The sequence below is a fragment of the Schistocerca gregaria genome, chromosome X (assembly GCF_023897955.1).
Source record: "Schistocerca gregaria isolate iqSchGreg1 chromosome X, iqSchGreg1.2, whole genome shotgun sequence".
Lineage (NCBI taxonomy): Eukaryota > Metazoa > Arthropoda > Insecta > Orthoptera > Acrididae > Schistocerca > Schistocerca gregaria.
Window position 1 is genome coordinate 278,906,116 of NC_064931.1, and position 21,311 is coordinate 278,927,426.

General features: G+C 40.2%; 1 protein-coding gene across 1 annotated transcript in view; it reads left to right on the forward strand.

Annotated features, from left to right (window-relative positions):
• LOC126297698 (5'-AMP-activated protein kinase catalytic subunit alpha-2) overlaps window positions 1–16,681 on the forward strand; it is a 146,098-nt gene extending 129,417 nt beyond the window's left edge. The window contains exon 13 of the mRNA XM_049988821.1: window positions 11,597–16,681. The gene's annotated coding sequence lies outside the window, so the exon portion shown is untranslated. The remainder of the gene's footprint in view (window positions 1–11,596) is intronic.
• The last annotated feature ends 4,630 nt before the right edge of the window (window positions 16,682–21,311 follow it).

Here is a 21,311-nt window from a genome sequence, read left to right on the forward strand (position 1 = left end):
TTGAACGTATGCATGGAGTGCTCCACGTCCAATTTAGATGCTGGGTGAGAGGCAGGAGTTAGATGCTGGAATCTACATCTACGTCTGTACTCTGCAAACCACTGTGAAGCGCATGGCAGAATGTACTTTCCATTATACTAGTTATTAGAGTTTCTTGCCGTTCCATTCATATATTGAGCATGGGAAGAATGATTGTTTAATCATCATTTAAAGCTGTCTCTTGAAACTTTGTAAGTAGGATTTCTTCAAGAGTATGCCAGTTCAGTTTCTTCAGCTTCTCTGTGAAACATTTCCTCAGGTCAAACAAATCTGTAAGCATTCATGCTGCCCTTCTCTGTATGCATTCAACGTCCCCTGCTAATCCTATTTGGTATGGGACCCACACACTTGAGCAGTATTCCAGAATGAGTCACATGAGTGAGTTGTAAGCAGTCTCCTTTGTACTCTGATTCGATTTTCCCAGTATTCTACCAGTAAACCGAAGTCTACAACCTGCTGTGTCCACAACCATGTGTGGCCATTTCATATCCCTACAAAGAGTTACACCCAGGTACCTGTAGGAGTTGGCCAATTCCAGCTGTGACTCATGTATGTTATAGTCATAGGCTACTATGTTTCTTTGTTTTGTGAAGAGCACAGTTTTATATTTCTGAACTTTTAAAGTGAGTTGCCAATATTTACACCACATAGAAATCTTTTCCAGATCGAAATTAATATTTATGAAGCTTCGATCAGACAGTACTTCACTATAGATAACTGCATTAACTGCAAAAGGTCTGAGGTTACTATTAATATTGTCTGCAAGGTCATTAACATACAACAAGAACAACAAGGGTCCCAACACACTTTCCTGGGGCACATCCATAGTTACTTCTATTGGATCTCGCCCACTCATCACTTATAGGCTGCCTAAGGGATGCGGCATCCTCAGAATGATATACAACAGTTCAAGCAAATAACATTAGTAGTTTTATTCCTAGAAAGCAGATAGACAATTCTTAACTTTTTATTTACAGCAAATGTCGCAAGTGTGGGATGACATGCAAACAGTAGCATGATCTTCCCTATAGACAAAGTCCAAGTAATCACTTGCTATGGATCACTCCTGTGAGTGCCGGTCTACAACCATCCACTGATGTCCATATACTGAGCCGATCCGAGTGGCCGAGACTAGCAGGAGTGGTGCTTATATTCACTTATTGCAGATGACATTCCTAGCTCAGTGCGGTCCTTGTCAGCGGGCTATTGGCTGATATTTCCTCATCTCCTTTTCTGGTCTTGCGTTCTTCATCTTGGTTCCAACACTTGTGGTTATTCCAGAACATTCCTCCCCACCAAAGTGATGGACAGTCGTCGTGTAGGGAATTCGACCATGACAGGGGATGCAGGAGTGTAGGCGCAATGCTGGGCCGGAAGGTGTGGCCATAAGGGACCTCAAGCTTCAGGCCGTAGCCGGCCATCCGGCCTGTGCTCTGGCGGAAATGTCCCCCAGAAAATGACCAGAAGGGCACATGTCCACCTCCTGCTGCCGTGAACCAGATGAAGAAGGTGGCAACTGCTGCATTGTGGGTGGGTCCAGCTCCATCAGTAGGATGAGAGGAGGCGGAGGAGGCAAAGGCTCCGTCTCCATGGAGCCGTCCCACGGTGTTGTGATGACACCATCTGGCAGCTGCTGTGGCCGCGCTGCCCTCTGGACTCATTAATCTGGGAGAAGAAAGATTGAAACATCATCGTGGACATGACAGATAGAAGTTGATTTTGGCAGTGGTGCTGCAAACCATCTGGACCTGAAAGAAGATACATGGAAGCGCCAAGTCAACCGATATCTCACCTAGTGCCCACTATCTGCTGCTGCTAAAAACCTTGTGAAAGACAATATCATGCAGTGCGAAGCGATACTTGTGGCCTTCTTTCTGTGCCAGATGCTCAGGAGGGTGGAGCAGATGGAGCAGTGTCCGCTGGTGGCGGCCGTGAGGCAATTCTGCCAGTGAAGGTCCATCTGCTGGGTGCGAACGATATGAAGTGAGAAACAGTTGCAGTGCTTGATCCCTGGTGTGTGGGGAGCAAAGTTTGGCCATCTACTGCTTGAATGTTCTGATAAAATATTCCACTTCGCCTTTTGACTATGGCTGAAACAGTGCACTAGTTAGGTGCTAAATGCCATTGCGTTCACATAATGTTTAAGATTCATTTGACATGAACTGAAGTCCATTGTCTGACACTATTACTTAAGGTAAATCTTCTAGGCAAAAAATCGATGACAACACCTGAATTGTGCTATGTGACATTGTCGAGTTCATGGACACAGCAAAAGGAAACTTGCTATACGAGTCAACCACAGTCAAACAACGAGTGTTCGAAAGAGGTCCCGCAAAGTCTATGTGCACACGTTGCCATGGTGATTGTGACTTAGGCCAAGAGGAGAACTTTTGTGGTGAAGCGTTCTGAAAAAGAATCACACCTTTCTGTACAGTGAGGCTATGCTGATGTGCAAAGTATTGGCTTACTACAGAGTTCTTTATGCTATGCAAGGAACAAGGCTAAGATGTGCTAATGTAGTTAAGCAAAATGTTCAGATCAGGATCAGCTTCCATGGCCTGTGCAATTTTCCTATAGTTCAGTGGAAATGTCTGAAGCAATTCAGAATCCTGAGCATCGATGTGACAAGATGCAGCAGAAGCATCAAAGCAGCAGAAGTATCAGGGCTAACCGGAAGACGTGAAAGTGTGTCCGCATTATCATGTTGAGCTGTCAGACGATACACAATCTCTTACTGGTATTGTGACAACAACAAAGCCCATCATTGCAATTTCTGGGTAGTTCGTACCAGAACTGGTTTCGTCAGATGAAACAAGGAGTGCAAAGGCTTGTGATATGTTGCTAAGTAGAATTTTATGCCATACAAATAGTGGTGAAACTTGGTGACACCATATACAGTAGCCAAAGCCTCTTTTTCAATTTGTGAATAGTTACACTGAACTTTGGACAACACTTTTGATGCGAAAGCAATAGGTCTGTCTTTATGACCAATTCTGTGCAAAAGCACTGCACCAATTCCGTAAGAGGAAACGTCAACTTGCAATACAGCTGGTTTGTCACGATCAGAGTGAACTAAGCATCGATCATGGAGCAGTGCATCTTTAAATTTTTGAAAAGCTATTTGGCACTCATCTTTCCAACAAAGGGGATGATCTTGCGATGCAAGCAGTGCAATGGAGCTGCAATTTGTGCAGCATTTGCTATGAACTGAATATAATAGTTGGTTTTTCCCTAAAACTGACTGCAATTCTGCGATATTGTGAGAATCTCGTGAGAGTCTCGTATAGCTAACAAATGTGACTGAGGATGACGTACACCTTGACTGTTTACGACATGATCAAGATAGTGTAATTCAGGTTTTAAAAAAATCATACTTATCCAGTCTACACTTAACCCCTGCATCAGATAACACGTGAAACAATGTGCAATATGTTCTTCAGGTGTACGACCTGCTATGACAATATCATCCAAATACAGTAGTTTCAACAGTTTGGCACTCATTCAGTCAGTTGTTCCAAATACCAGTGGAAAATGGTGGGTGCGGAAGCACTGCCAAAAGGCAAACACAAATATTTAAACAAGCCCAAATGAGTGTTTACTACATACACTTTTTGAGATTCTTCATCGAGCGGTATTTGAAGATATGCATTGTGCAAATCGATTTTTGAAGAGTAGTGTACAGCGCCTCATTTGTTGATGAGATCTGAGTGTGGCAATGGATAAATATCAGTGACAGATTGTGGGTTGACTGTAGACTTAAAGTCAACACAGAGGCGAATGCAACCTGAAGGTTTAGGGAACAAAACCAGTGGACTTGCCCATTGACTAGCTGATATGGGTACAATAACTCCGTTATCTAGCAATTCTTTAAGTTCAGCAGCGACTTTGTTATGTAATGCAATGGAAACAGTTCTGGCTCAGCAAAATTTCGGCTGAGCATTGTCTTCCAGCGTAATATGTGCCAAAAAAAAAAAAAGGGGGGGGGGTTGCCTTTCCTAAACCTTCAAAAAAGAGTTCCGGGAATTCTTTTAGCAAGATAGCTACACTGTCTTTTGCATTGATGGCAGACACTGACAACACATTGTCCTGATTGTTAAAGGCAAACAAATCAAAAGAATCAAGACCAAATATGTTTGGACACTCGCATGATTGTAGTACTGTAAAAGTCACTGTTCGCGTATGTCAGCGATACATTGCAAGCAAAGTACATGTTTTGAGAATGGGAATGTCTTGTCCAAAGTATGCTGTCAGTTGCGTGCTAATTTTAGATAGGCATGGGGAGCCTAACAGGTCATAAGTGTGACAACTTAGCAGTGTGAAGGAGGCATCCATGTCCAACTGAAATTTCACACATTTCCCACAAATAATTAAATGAACAAAAAGTTTGTTTGACTGACGCATCACTGACGAAACTGCACACTCGCTAGTTTCAGACTTGGAATATACTGTATTAATGACCTGGGCACTGTGACTAGATTTTTGTGAGTTGGCCGAATTCTTAAGTTTGTTCCATTTCAAACATAAAGATTGCACATGTCCTTTCCTACCAGCAAATGTCCTTTCCTACCACAAGCGTAACACTGAACCTGTCGGGAGGGACAGTCTTGGCGTTTCTGCCATGTATAACACTGAGGGCAAGACTTTATTCTGTTAGCCTGTGGAGCTGCCTGTTTAGCAAACTGCTTATGCGGTGTGGACAGGTGTTGTTTACTCGGCGTGGCTAGCACAAGCCACCAGTGCAGAATGGGGCGATCACAGCTAAGGGACTCAACCCATGGAATAGCTGGCTGTTCAAATTTATGAGCCAACATGGCACCGGAATCGTACTGATCTAGTATTTGCACTATCTGCTGAAATGATGGATCGGACTGTTTCAAAATCTGTTCTCTGATTTTGACATCAGGTACATTGTAGACGATCGCATCACACAACATAATATCTGAATATAAAGCACCGTAAGCACATTTAAATTTTCATTTCCTTCTCGTGTCCTGAAAATCTGTTACCCACTCATGATATGTTTGTTCCGATTGTTTTTTGCAATTGAAGAATTGATATCTAGCTGCTGCCACAATCACTTGTTGGTCATAATAGTTAGTTAGGGACTGTACTTCTTGGTTGTACGACAGTTCACTTAGAGTGGTTTTAGGATATAACTTCTGGATAAATCTGAATACTGCACTTCCTACTGTTGCTAATAGATATGGAAGTTTCACAGTACCTGGGATGTTGTGAGCAATGAGATGTGATTCCTCTTCTTGGTCACAAAACTGTCAAAAAGGTGGTATAGCAGCTGTAGTAGGCAGTGCTTGTTTGCTTGTTCTGTTGGGTGCGCAGAGTGGAGATTTGTTGCATCTGGGACTTAAACATCTGCATTAGCTGTGTGGCATCTAATGCTTGCGGCTGCAGTGCATGAGCAGGAGGCGGGAGGGGATTGGTGGGCATGTTTGAAGACACAAGTGCAACAGACAAAAATAATGACAAAAGCAAAGAAATTTTCTGCAACACCCACCTGAAAACACTGATTAGCAAAAACGACAAGAAACTGTTAAAGGCAATATTCACCTCTACAAAGTAAAGACAAGAGAGAATTAAGGTGCCAGTGCGAAAAGCACACAAATTTTTCTGGCTGTTGGCACGTAGTTCGTTTGAAGACTCGTCACCAGTTGTAGGATCTTGCCCATTCATTGCTTATAGGGTGCCTAAGGGATGGGGCATTCCCAGAATTCCATACAACAATCCAAGCAAATAACATTAGTAGATTTATTTCTAGAAAGCAGATTGACAATACTTAACTTTTTATTTACCACAAATGTCACAAGTGAGGGGCGACATGCAAACAGTATTATAATCTTCATTATAGACAATGTCCAAATAAGCACTTGATATGGATCACTACTAATAGTTCTGCGAGTGCTGGTCTACAACCGTCCACTGATGTCCTTACACTGAACCGATCTGAGCGGCTGAGGCTGGCAGGAGCGGCGCTTATATTCATTTCTTGCAGATGTAGCTTCTGGTGCACCGCAATCCTTGTCAGTGGGCTATTGGATGATGTTTCCCCACCTCCTTTTCTGGTCTTGTGTACTTCATCTTCGTTGTGGTGTTTGTGGTTACCTCAGAACAACTTCTACATCTGTCAATGACTCTCCATCCAAGATAACATAACATGCTGCATTCTCCCTACCAAGAAATCCTCAATCCAGTCACAAATTTTGCTTGATGCCCCATATGATCATACTTTTGACAATAAGTGTAGATGTGCTACACTGCATCTACCTGACTGCCTTTATCCAAAGCTTTTGGTATATCATGTGAGAAAAGTGCAAGATCCATTTTGCATGATTGATGTGTTCGCAATCCATGGTGGTTGGCATGGAGGAGGTCATTCTGTTTGAAATACCACTTTATTTTTGAGCTCTCAATATGTGCTAAGATTCTTTATGATAGTTTTGTGGATTACTTCTACTACTGTTCTTGTAAATCCAGCAAGTCCTGCTGCAAGGCATCATCCCACCATCCAAAGCAAAAGTGAGAGCCTCCTGTAGGCTGAATTGGCTGAAGTCCAGATCTGGTGCCACTGGAAATAGTGCATCTGCATTTTCATGCTGGGTGGTGGACCAGTACCAAATGTCACAAGAATAATTACGAAGAAAAGTGCACATCTTTGCAATTGATGGTCATATCTGCCAGTTCGGAATGAGGGCTGAATGAAGAACCAAGACTTGCGGTCAGTGATCAGTAGAAACTTCATGCAATACAAGAAAACATGAAACTTTTTAATTCCAAAAAGGATAGCTAGTGCTTTCTTTACCATCTGTGAATAATTACGTGTTGCTGTGGAAAGCATCATTGAGGCGTGTGCAGTGGGTTGCTTGCTGCCATGTGAGATTTGATGTAGTGCTCAGTGCCATGTGGGCTCTGATGTGAAAAGACCGCAACAAGTAGTGGACAGCAAACACTGTTTGAGGGACTGAAAAGCCCGTTGGCAATCTGCAGCCTAGACAAATTTGATGCCCATAAGGCGAAACCTTTCAAGGGCTTGAGACACGTGCACGGCCTGTAGAATGAACTTACCATAATATGAAATCTTGTCCAAAGAGGACTGCAGCACATTCAGGTTCCTGAGCACTGGCAAGTTGGAAATGGCTGTTACATCCTGGGGTAAGGTCAGTCTCACTGGGGAAAATGAAACTACATTTCCCAATTTACAATGAAGGTCAGTTTCCAGCATGTGTTGGAAAACTGCCTGCAGATTTGACAGATGCTCTTCTCACCTTATTGCAGATGGCAATGGGAATGAGACAGGTGTGACAGAATTTAGGTATTCCAGATGGCTTAAGAAAAACGTGTGCCTCGAAATTTTCGGCCCGACCCAAGATATTCTTGAACAGGTAAAAGTCCAAATCTCAGAAGGGGGCCAACTGAGGCACTAAATGTACACTGCAAAACACAATTTAAGGATCACTTTTTCAAAACCATGTAATTGTCTCCCATTGTGACACATACTTTTGAAATTAGGCGCAAATGTTCCTAAATCTCACCCTGTAATGGTGCGAAAGCACAGAGCCCTGCGAGGTCACTGTTGGGCTCAGCGACACTTCAGACAGCAATGTGTTGACACATGGGAAAGAAGGGTCACAGCTCAGAGATTCACATGATGTGTCATATGATGGGAAGGTCGTCACACCCCCCTCTTACCCACATTTCACCTTTCTTTTGACACCTCTGTGGTCGATATCATAAGCTCTGTAAAGACATTGTGGGGCTGCAAACACTATCAGACTTAATCTGACCCATTTGAAGTGTAGCATGTTCATAATTTTTGCCCTGGTCTACAGGATAGAACTACTAGGGACCATTTACAACCATTTGACAAAATTCAAACATAATCCAAAGCAAATTCAAACATAATCCAAAGCAGGAAAGGTTGTGTATGCTTTTTCAGACCTCCTGTTTTGCACTTTTCTTTGGTATGATCACAGGGTGTGCTTCATTGCAAGTGCATGGATAAAGTGGCAAAAGGTCCCTCTAAAACCCTACCCCCCCCCCCCCCCCCCCTCCCTCCCCCAGTTCAGAAAAACACTAGTTGCAACCTGCACATTTCTTTTGAGAACGTTAAAAATGTATCTGTACAGAGACTTTGAAATCCATGCAGCTTTGTGGCATTCCACTGCTGCTCTAGCGCCCGAGGGCAGGCAACCCCCTTGTACACCCTTTATATTCCATATGCCTAACAAGCAGGCACTAAAGCAGCAGTGGCTCATCACTTTGCTGAGTGAGTGTCGAAGCCTCTGATCAGCTACATTCAACAAAGAAACATAGTTGTTGCCAACCTGGCGGATCATAGAGGGGCCTTCTGCCACTTTATTAACACATGTGTTGGAGTCGGAACCCCCCACCACAGTAGAGTACAAAATAGGAATTCTGAAAAAGCGTAAACATCCTTTTTCTGCTTTGGATCATGTTTAGATTTCATTGAATGGTTTTAAATGGTCTCAGTTGGTGCCACCCTGTACACCAGTGCAAAAGTTCCAGTCAGGCTGCACTCCATAAGGGTGTGATCATGTTCACTTGGGGTGCCAGACCACAGTGTCCATAGAGAACGATTGAATCATCCAGGGAGTGTCAGTGGTGTCAAAAAGTTGGCAAGAAAGTGATTATGTTGCTCTTCACAATGCAAAGTGTTGTTTTTAACCACAAAATGTATGGAATCAATGCCCCAGGGAAGGGGTGGTTTCGTTGATGCCCTTTATGTCACCTCTTGAGGGCTTTTTGTGTCGGTTCTGAGTAGCTGTGTATCAGAAATGTTTTCATGGCCACCCATAAGAGAACTGGGTGATTTCAGGGTTGGGTGTTGTGGTTCTGGCCTCCATCATATAGGCATCAAAAGATGATGTGAAATGTGGGTAAGAGGGAGTGCAATGACCTTACCATCATGTGACACATCCATGATGCCTCTGGGCAGAATTGTGGTGAAATTATGTGTCAATGTGGTATCATTAACCCACCTTGCACCTCACATGAACTTGTGAGCTGTGGTCTTTTTTCATGTGTGTTGACATCTTGCTGTTCAAGGCTACCTGAGCTTGAAGGTGACGTTCCAATTAACCACTGTTTTGCACCATTACAGAGGAATATTGTAGGCATATTTGAGTGAAATTTCAAACTTATGTGCTTCAATGGAAGACAATCACTGGGTTTCAGTGTAAGTTGCCATGCCACATTCTTACAAATACACTGTTTATAATAAGACAAATTGACAGTATGCCCTTTGCAGCCAGGGCAGCTCAAGAGCCAATATGTATCTAAGTTGGTTAGGCTGACCAATGCTGCACATCCACTAGTGATGAGCAGAATACGCTGGGGCAATGATTATAGGAAGCTGGGGACAGCACCTAGGCTAGGGAAAACAATGGGTTATCCAATGACTGTCTTGCAACTCGTTGACTGTCATAAACTGTTGCCAAATGTCCTATTTTGTGGCAGGCTCCACACACGGCCTCTGTGTGGGCAAACCTGTTGAACATGTACTAAACCGAGTGAGATGGCGCAGTGGTTAAACACTGGACTCGCATTCTGGAGGACGACGGTTCAATCCTGCGTCAAACCATCGTGATTTAGGTTTTCCGTGATTTCCCTAAATCGCTCCAGGCAAATGTCGGGATGGTTCCTTTCGAAGGGCACGGCCGACTTCCTTCCCCATCCTTGCCTAATCCAATGAGACCGATGACCTCGCTGTCTGGTCTCCTTCCCCAAAACAACCCAACCCAACATTTACTAAATGACATTTGGGCCAGACTGCTGGGATGCACATTGATGATCTCATCCATAATCATTGAGTCTGCATACAATGTAGCTCCTGGGGACACTCAAAACAACACTTGCACAGGAGGTCTTAAAGGTTGACGAACCATGCCATGTAAGACTGCCTTGGCCAGTTGTAGTACTTCTTGATGCAATAATTTACCAACAGCTGTATGATTTGTAGAACTTTATTTTATTTTATGAACTTCTATTTGCTACCAGTTTCGGCATTACATTGATGCCATCTTCAGGCCCCACGCGTCATAGTCATAAAATCGTTATACATGGAAGGAGACACATAACTGGATCCGTGAATCAATTGTCCTGCAACAGCTCTTGGTGGCCAGGTTACACAGACTGAGGCGGTTTGCATATGGCTCCTTCCCTGTATAACGATTTTACGACTTATGGTGGATTGCGGAGTATGTATGTAGATGTAGATGTAGATGAAGATGAGCCACACTTTCAACCATTCACCTTCCCTGCCACCGTCCTTACATGCTCGTTCCATTTCATATCCCTTTGCAACATTACGGTTAGATATTTAATCAATGTGGCTGTGTCAAGCAGCACACTACTAACATTGTATTCTAACATTATGGGATAGTTTTTCCTACTCATTCGATTTATTTACAATTTTCTACATTTAGAGCAAGCTGCCAGTCATCACACCAACTACAAATTTTCTCTCTGTCATCTTGTATCATCCTACAGTCACTCCATGATGATACCTTCCTGTTCGGCACAGCATCATCAGCAAACAACTGCAGACTGCTGCTCACACTATCAGTCAGATCATTCATGTACACAGAAAATAAAGAGTGGTCCTATTACATTTCCCTTGGCCACACCTGATGATACTCTTGCCTCTGATGAACACTCGCCATCAAGGACAATGTATTGGGTTCTATTACTTAAGAACTCTTCAAGCCACTCATCCATCTCGGAACCTATTCTGCTTGCTTAAGGTGTTAAGGATGTTGGTGTGTAATCATATGAGTCTGTTCTTTTACCCTTCTTATACATATCTTCTGCTGCAAGCTATTTTCTTCCCATATTTTGGTAGGAGGCAGTATTGATGAAAACAAGAAAAAAATTGTCTGGTTAAACATGGGCTCTAAAATCCCTACCTTAAGAGCTACTTGTTCAGTAGAAGAAATGTGTTTCACAGTAGTGAAGATGAACAAGTGCTCATAGCTCTTAAGGAATGTGCTTTAGGGCCCATGTTGATGGGACTTTTTTGACCGCACTACTACCTCTGAAAATATAGAAAGCAAAGAGCTTGCAGTAGAAGAAATTTGTTTAAGAATATCAAAGATGAAGAAGTGCTCATAGCTCTTACGGTATGCATTGTATAGCCTGTGTTTACTAGACTTTTTTTCCTCAAATGATCATTCTTGTCATATCTGCAAATATTAACCATTCCTCCTGGGCACCGTGTATGTGCCCATATTTTCAACCAATGATCTATATTCAGACTATTTCTGTTCCATACAGTTAACTAATAAGGCTTGTTACTTATGTTTGATCTCTGTGCATGTGATAAATGTGTCCTAATGTTGTCACAAATTGAGTGCATGATTCATACAGCAATCATGATTGTCTATAATCAGGCAATGCATTGAATTGGTTGCATTGCAGCTATTCAACAAAGCATATGTTGTCAAATGCTTTATTCTGATAACTTTTAAACATTTTTTATTTATTTCTACTACTTTACAAGATACTTAAGCTTGATTTTTTGTTTTAGGTTTGCCACTGTTCTTCTATGGCTGTATATGAGGAGACCAATTGTCCAAAGATCAAGCGACAAGTTTAGTTGTAATGTTGTGATTTCAGCGTAAAACATTCAAAGAAATTTAAAAGTTACCTTCAAAGTCACATATATAGGAGCCTTTTTTGTTAGTATTATAGTAATTGAAAGGTTGTTATTTATAGCTATTTAGGATTTTAAGTGCAGAAACGGATGACTGGTATGGTATTGCCAGTATTTTTGTGCTCATACCCTAAGCTACAGGCATTAATCTAAACAGTTGACTGGTAGAGAAATGCAGCATTTTACAAATATGCTCTTGTACAAGAAACTGTTGAAGAAAACTAAGTGCAACTTTTAAGAAGCGACAAGAAATACATTTTGCCCTATTAAGGTTATATATGACCACTTAATGTGTAATGTTAGCACTTCCAGTTTATCTGAGTTCACGAACAATTCTCTGTTATAAAAAGTTCATTTTATTCTTACGTACCACCTTCTGTTTCACATGGGTGCCATGCATTCTGATACAGATTGTTTGCTCCATGTGAAGTCTCTGTCATTGCACAGCTGGTATTAGAACACCTTTGGTAATCTTTTGACAGTTGTAGTGCCCGGACCAACCTCACCATTTGTCAGTGTCTCTGAATTGAATCTTGCGAGAGGGTAAATGGTGAGGGATGGATAGAGGCACAAAGGCACATTGGAATGAATAAAAGCAAAAGCTTGGATCATCCTCGCTATAACATTCACAAGAAGAATTTTTCCATTTGTATCTTTCTGCAACACAATTTCAGCTAACTGTTCATCCACACATTCTGATTTCATCAGTTGTATGTTTTCATCCCACTACAGGGTGTAGGAGCACTTGTAAGAAGAAGGTGGAAACCTTTCATAAATTGATAGATTGGATCCTTCCAACATGTCTGTCATCAATTAAACATGGACAAAGTGAAACTAATGTGGCTTGTAAGTTACCTTGTCAGTAACAGAGACATCTTGCCCACACTTCTGAAACCAGCTCTATCCTCAGAATCTGATGAGCCACAAAAGAGAACACACAATGGTTGTCCTTTTACTGCCAAGTGCTTGAACAGGTTGCACAATTTTTCATAGCCTTCGAGCCTAATGTGTAACCATGAACTAGCCAAAATTCTCAGCGTGAAGATTAGGTGACTGTCTTAATGTCATTGTCGCTGTCTAAGCTGTTATAGTGAACATGTAGTCTAACCCTTTCTTATAGAATTGTGAAAGATTGCAGCAATTTGTTCAAATGTAGATTCACAAGAATATTATATTGTGTCATGTTCAGAGAGCAAGCTAAAAACCTTTTCCTCCCTTTTAACATTGTAAGCTGTTGATAGATATCTCCTTACATCTTGGTGCGAAAGTAGTACCTCTAGTTTCCAACAGATAGCAGAAAAATGTGGTCTTATGTAGCACTCTACAGCTAGCAAAGCTCAGGTTACCATCATTCTTTATGTTACCCTATAGAGTGAGTATTGACTTATCTCCTGGCATTAAGGATTAAATAATAAAGGGTGTTTCAAAATTTTTTATTCGATTTCACAAGACTATCTTGTATGTGAATGAAGATACGAATTTATACTCGTGTATTAGATTATGACGTTTTTGTTTTCAGAAGAACCCTCTGATTTTAAAAGGGGATATCTTTTACATGCGTACAACCTTGTTGTACTTTTTACAACTATACTTAAGATCAAAGGTTTCATTTACCTTCAACAAATGTTCAGTGTCGCTTCCACTGGACACATGACAAACAACCAGATGATAGTCAAAGTCATCTCACACTTTTACAAGCACTCACTACTGTTTCTATGCCCTGTCACAGTTCACCAAAAGTTGTTGGAAGGGGAGGCACATAGACAGAGTTCCATAGTTTAAAAAATAAAAATAAAATAAACTCACTAGTTATACTCAGCAAGCCTGGAGACCAATGGTGCAATGTACACCCCATGCGGTAGATGCACTGTCACAGTAGTCATGAAAATGCTGCTGCACAGGTGTAAGAGAAATGCACCTGTTGAAAAAGAGAATGCAAAATGCCCTTTTGTCACCACATTATTACCATTTTGACTTGATGCACCTTGGGTAATGTCCAACCAAGCAAACAAGCTAGCTGCAGCAGCTAGACCACTACCAACAGCTGCATGAACTGACAGCTTACAGCTGGAGCCAAGATAAATTTGATACTTAAATTAAAATTTACTTGAGTTTATATCTTCGTTCATGTAGAATATATAGTCTTGTGAAATTGGATGAATCTTATGGAAACATGCTGTATATTGACTATAGAACAATATTATTTATGTTGTGGTCGTCAGGAGTCAGAAAGCCATTAACATTAATTGTTTTTAAATCTTTCAGTTTTAATGTTTCAGTCAATGGGTGAAACTGTACAACAAGAAAAGTGGAAAAACTTTGGAAGCCTGAATGAAAGTTCCCTTCATCCACCACATATTTAATTCATACTAAAGAAGAAAAAAATTAAGTTTTCTTTTGAAACTTTTTGGAATTTTTTAACATCTTGAAGAATTTAAAGTCTGGTTCTTCATCAAATCAGTGTCCGTTTTTCTTCTCTAAGTATCAAAAACGTAGATTCAATTTCATGTTGTACTTAAGCATATACAAAACTACCTTCATAGATTCCAAGCAAAACTTATGAGGTAGGGGTTCCATTTTTGTCAGTTCCATTATTTTGTAAGTACTGGTGATGTAATGCTTTTATGTGAAATGTTCTTCTCTCATTTGGTGTACCAACTGCTTTGTTTAATTTGCCTCAGTTTGCATTCAGGATAAGAGATTCTCCTTTAATGCTGCCCTCGCTTCATCACCATGTTGTGTAAATCTGTTACTGTTCATTTTGATGATTTGGATTAAATTCTACTTTTCACTCAATTTAGTAGTCATGTCACATACTACTATTATTTTTTCCCATCCTTATAGGACATCATTGCTTTCGGCTCTATTTGGTATGTGGGGACCACATCATATATTGATGAGACACAGTGTTAATCATCTTTCTTCTGTCTATTGTACACTTATTATCACTTTGTTCCTATATGCTGCAAGTGTTCCACTGCTTTAAGCTGCCCAGTCTCTTCTTACATGCCTGCTTCCACTGATAATCTTTCTGCCTCCTCTTTCTGTACATGTTGTGGAAGCCAGAAGTGTGTATGTGTACAGTCCTTATCAGATGTGCTTTGGCTTATGAAGATGGTTCACCAGTATATTTCCTTCTGATGTTATTTTGACTGAGTTTTATAATGGTGCTGCTTCTAAAACCCTCAGAACTTTTTGCTCCAGACATTAGTCATTGCAAGATGATACTCGATAAGTCATCACTGGTGTTACTGTGTGACATGTCAAGTTTACTTTCTGTAGCTGCCAACAAATATAATGTGATAAAATTGTCCCTAAGACCGTAAACGTATCGAAACTGTACATAGCACCTGTGCAATGTGAGTGTATAATTTGTCATGTGATAAACATTATTTTTACCAATGATGATAATTTTAAAAGGTTTCTTCTGTGCAGTCACTGCATGTCTTATGAAGACAATGTGTGTGATAGCTCTTCAAATGCCTAAAAAGTGACAGAAACTTTCAGGTCTGTATTTTCTGCATAGTAATAATGATAAAACTAAACTGATAACATGTTATATTATTTATTGTATAATTAGTTAGTTCTTATAACAGATACTTACTTTTTTTCATCATCTACAAAAAAGTATTATAATGTGCACCAAAAGAAAGCAATAGAAAGTGTGTGTGTAAAAGAGAGAGAGAGAGAGAGAGAGAGAATTTTTAATCAGTGAATCTGAACTGTTCATGATGTGAAACTAAACTGTAAATAATTATTATGAAACAGTGTGATGAACAATGGACATATTTTATACCTTTGATGAGTTATTAATTACTCAAGAGGACTTGGAATGTTCAACTATGTTAGTTTATAATAGTAAAACTACTGAAGAAATAACCATTTGTCAGAAAGAATGCTAACAAGGAAGAAAATTGGTTGTGGGGGAGTTATGGAGGTGAGGAATACTGAAAAAGGGGGGGGGGAGGGTAGAAGAGAAAAAAGGTGTGAAATAATTGTCAAAATAATAACTGTTCTATTCCTATTGAGAAACTGCTAAATGATTGAAGTCACATATAATATTGATATTTCCATCATTTCCTTTTAATGAACGGAAATATATTTCTAAAACTTAAGTTTTCTAGAATTAATTAGTTCTTGTGGCGTCTTGTCTGTCTGACCTGTGCCTAATAGGAAAGGTATAATGTGAGTCACATTTGTAAATTATTCTAAAGAAACTTTGCAAGACGACATTATTGCGTTACTTCATTGTCATGTTACTCATTAAAATTATAAAAGTGTGGGAGAGGTTTTCTTTTAAGTGTACCATTCCTAAATTAAATTTAACTTAACAAAAGGAAGAAAGTCACCTATTCAGTTGTCACTGAATACACATAATGTGATAATTTAGAGACAATGACATCAGAATAAAAGAAGAATAACATTAGAAAATGTAGCTTTATCCTAAAGAAATAATTAAGTGAGCTTAAGAATTAAAATGCTAGTCAGAAACATATTCTACATACTCCAGTAAAAGCAATGGTTAGATCATGTCCACCAGGATTCATCCTTTTCATTGCCCTAGCAATAAAATGAAAAAATTAGTACTACATCTTAAACTGTAGAACTGGAGGAATATAGCTGTGGTAGTAGAGTAGAGGAAAATGAATTTCTTGATTGCAGTCTTTTTAACAATCAAGACATACAAAGTATTGATTGCATTCCCCATCTGTATGTTAGATCTCTACTGACTTGAAAGTTCCAAAATGATGCATGTTTTCATATGTATTTATATATATATATATATTTAGCAAATTTATTTTTTTAAAGTTATTGATGAAAAACTGAGAAATGTAAATAAATTCTGTCATACCTAATTAATGAATGTTACACTGTGTGAAATGATGTGCTTGATATTCATTGGCAATTAAGAGGCTGACATATGTAACATAAAAAATGAAATAAAAGGATAAAGAGACATTGGTGTGAGATATCAGTTTTATTGTTTTCTAGAAAATACTTTGTGCAAAATATACTGCTGATAGCTCGTCAGTAGGTCTTTGTAGATGACTGTCTATTGCAATGTTGAGAATAAAATAGCAGTATTTGTTTCTGTTTCTTGTATCTGTTATGCTAAGAGGGTCAGACTGGAAGTTTGAAGAATGAATGGGTGTTAGTAAAGTCTATGTTAAATCTAATGTATAATGTAATTCATGACTGTCAGAAAGACTGGAGGAACCTGCAGTATTGCCTGCATAAGCTCTTGGCAATTGCGTTTAACATCTGACAATTGTTCTCCTTCCGCAAGCTTCTTACTTTTTACTCAAAATAATTTAGCCGTAAACTTGCAACGTAATGTCATCCTTGATGCCCTAAAGCAGCCTTTACTTAAGAAAATGCCTTTATGTGTGGAGAGACATTAAAGAAACACATGTTGTGGCTATCTAATAAAATATCAAAACTGCATTTTAACAGATGAAATGCAGTCATATGCCTGGATATTTCTTCACAGTGCTTATCCATTGAAAGTGAAGAATAAAATGTGTGTACAATAATGGTACATATGACATATAGCCCGACACTAACTAGACCAGTCGTTACTGCAAAACGTGTGAAAGAAGATCAATGCTAAGTCGAAAGCTAAAAGTTAAGTAGATAGCAAGCCTTAAGACTATAAAGAATGACAGCCGAAACCAGTAATGATGAGCAAAAGTCAGAATCATCTTACATGACACACAATCTAACAGAATTCCAAATTAAAGCCCAAGCCTGGAAAGTGAAGCAGTAGTTGTATGTGACAAGTGGCATAACTAAAACTTCCATAATGAAATACAAACTTCTGAAACTGTCTGGTGAAGGGGAATTTATTTCTAGTAGAGTGCAAAAGTTTGATGGAAACCTGAAACTTGTGGCTGCCTAACTTGGAACTACAGGCCTTACAAATAATGTCACCTCCCTTGTCTGAATCTGCCTTAATATGCCTGGAGTGGCAGAATATTAGATACACCCTTCTTTTAATTGGCTCATAGGAGCAGTAGTGCACGAGTTGGAATGGGGACTGATGACATGAGGATACAGGGTTAGTGGGCATCCCTGCCAACAGCTTTGTGACAGTTGGTGGTGTGGGCGAGACCTTAGGGAGTTGGTCTTTTAATGTGTACGGGCAATTGGAGACAGCAGTTTGACATCTGTAGTCTATTGCTCATGATAATTTCAACATGGTGAGCCTACATGTTGGTAGGGATTGAGGGAAAGAACTTCATCTGCTAGAGTGTGTAAATTTGTGAGATGATGGTCTGTATCTGGACTGTCTAGGAGGCACAGAGGGCAGTGTTGATGGTATCTGGTGGTTACTTTGGCTGTGATTGTATTGGGGGTAAAACATCATTTAGCTGTTGTGGTTGGAGCTGATTTCAGTGTTGCGTAAAATGCTCTTGTCTGAATTGTACTTAAACATTTAATGATCCACATGACCAATGATGTCCTCCCTGGTGTGAGACTGTATGTGTGAACCCAGACTAGAGAGCCTTTATGGTAGAATAGGTGCAACTGTGGTGTTTGAGCCTTCTGGGTAAAGCACCGGAGACTGAAAGAGATACCTGTGCAGCATTTGGCTGGGCTATAGCCTTCTACAAGAGTGGCTCTCTATGAAGCAAGGAAGTATGTCAGAGGTTCTTTGTAGGTTGCTTTTGTCATATTTTGTTCATTTAGGACTTGAATGGTCTGACCAACCACTCTGCTTCCAAGTTCAATACAGGATGATAAGGAGTGGTGGTCAGATATGTTATGCTATTTGTTTAGCAAAAGGAATGGAACTTGGATACTGTGAACTGTGAGCCATTGTAAGTTATAATGGTGTGTGGCATTCCCTCAGTGGCAAAGATAATCTCTGGTGACCAGATTGTAGATGCCGATGCCCCTGAGAGAATCCAGACAATGTATGGGAAATTAGAGTGTATCCACAAGTAACCACATAACCCGCTTGAAAAAGCCTGCAAAATGTATGTACATGTGGTCACGTAGCAGATCAGGACTGAGTCATGTGGAGAAGTTCTGTGCTGGATTTGACTGATTTAATGCTCATGTCTGGCTGGTCTGGATTGCGTGTTCAGTCTCAGTGTCAATGCGTGGACAGTATAAATATGCTTAGTTGATGTGTTCATTATAAATATCTTTCAGTGTGCCTCATGTAGTAACTTGAAGATATGTGGACAGAGCATAGTTAGGATCACATTCCGGTACTCTGACTTTTTTTGTTAATGGTTAACTCTGAGGCTCATTGAAAAATACATTTGAAATACTGATTCAGTAGCTTTGGACAGAGTCTCCGTACGACTAAGATGCACATAAAGTGCTAATTTGGGGAACATGCCTTCCTGATTTGTAAGTCTAGTGACCTCCTGAACTGCTGTGGGGAACGTGTGCAGCAGGTCCCTAATGTTGTCATCAAGCTGGAAACAAACTGCCTCTTACTTATCAAATTTGTGATCAGACCTGTAGGCAGACAGTTACAGAGCATTGGCATCGGCATGTTGGGTAGTGGGTTAGTTGTGTATCTTACAATGGTAGCTGCTTGAAAGTGACATCATAGGTGGTAATAGTTATTTTATCTGCTAGGTTCACATGGGGGACAATAAGCTTAATTAGTGACTTACCGTCCAAGATCAGGTGGAATTTTGTACTGTATAAGAAAAATTGGAATTTTGTTTTACTGTAGCTAATAGTCAGTGCCTCCTTTTATATTTCACTATAGTTCAACTATGTCACTACACGTGTTTTAAATATATATGCAGCAGGTTGATTCATGCTGTTGTTAAGGTTATGTGATAGCTCAGCACTTATCCAGGACCAGGACCAAATGTGCTGGTATAAATGTGACCAGTCAGGGAGCAGACTTCAAATACTTTTTTGGATTTAAGAGCACTTCATGACAAGTAGCAGACTACTGAACATTGACTCCATTTTTCTGAAGTTGATATCTGCATAGCATTAGGTGTAAATTTGCCATATTAAGCTATCTTGCCGAAGACCAACTACAACTGCTTAAAAAATCTTTTGGCATAGGAAGATTGTCAGTTGCTTTGATTTAGACCAGCAACCATCTTTGCTCAGAATATGGTAAGGTATTAAGTGCTCAGTTGGAGAAATTACTCATACTTAATTTAATTTGATCCCAGTATTGTTAAATGTATTGAACAACAGTTTAAATTATTGAAGTGTGACTATAATATCCTATAAATAGTTCATAGCTTGTGGTTCCCCTTGTATAAGTTACTGTACACACTTTTTTTACTGAGGGAGCCATTTGCAACATCAGAAAGTAATCTGTTCTACTGATACATCCCGAAAAGCATATTGATTCCCATACAACACACTAATTTTATGTCTGAAGAGAACTGCAGCTGAATCTGTCTTAGAATAGAGTGGACCCACTGATAAGTTTGTGAGTAACTCTTCTGGATGAAGAATCTGATAAACATCTACACGGGGTTGAGCTCTACTAGATTATTGGAAATCACAATAAGTCTGAATTGTGCTGCTACACCTTTTTAATTACAGCTATGGGCACTGGCCCATTCGCTGGAAGCCTGAAAACAATAAAGTTTCCAATTTAATTGTTTCCTTCATAGTGAAAGGTATGGGCTAGCACTGAAGAAACAGAGTAGTAGTATTGTATTTTAATGATACACTATGTGATCAAAAGTATCCTGACACCTGGCTGAAAATGACTTACACCTACAAGTTCGTGGTGCCCTCCATTGGTAACGCGGGATTTCAAAATGACGTTGTCTCAACTATAGCCTTGATGACAGCTTCCACTCTTGCAGGCATACGTTCAATCAGGTGCTGGAAGGTTTCTTGGGGAATGGCAGCCCATTCTTCACAGAGTGCTGCACTGAGGAGAGGTATTGGTGTTGGTCGGTGAGGCCTGGCACGAAGTCAACATTCCAAAACATCCCAAAAGTGTTCTGTAGGATTCAGGTCAGGTCTCTGTGCAGGCTAATCTATTACGGGGATGTTATTGTTGAGTAACCACTCCCGCACAGGCCATGCATCATGAACAAGTGCTTGATTGTGTTGAAAAATGTAACTGCCACCCCTGAATTGCTCTTCAACACTGGGACGCAAGAAGGTGCTTAAAACATCAATGTAGGCTTTTGTTCTGATGGTGCCATGCAAAACAACATGGGGTGCAAGCCCCCTCCATGAAAAACACGACCACACCATAACACCACCACCTCCAAATTTTACTGTTGGCACTACAGACACTGGTAGATGATGCTCATCAGGCATTCGCCATACCCACACCCTGCCATCAGATCGCCACATTGAGTACCGTGATTTGTCACTCCACACAACGTTTTTCCACCATTCAATTACCCAATGTTTATGTGCCATACTCCAAGTAAGCCATCGTTTGGCATTTATCGGCGTGATGTGTGGCTTATGAGCAGCCACTGGATCATGTAATCCAAGTTTTATCATGTCCCACCTTACTTTCATAGTACTTGCAGTGTATCCTGATGCAGTTTGGAATTCCTATGTGATGGTCTGTATAGATGTCTGCCTATTACACATTACGACCCTCTTCAACTGTCGGCGGTCTCTG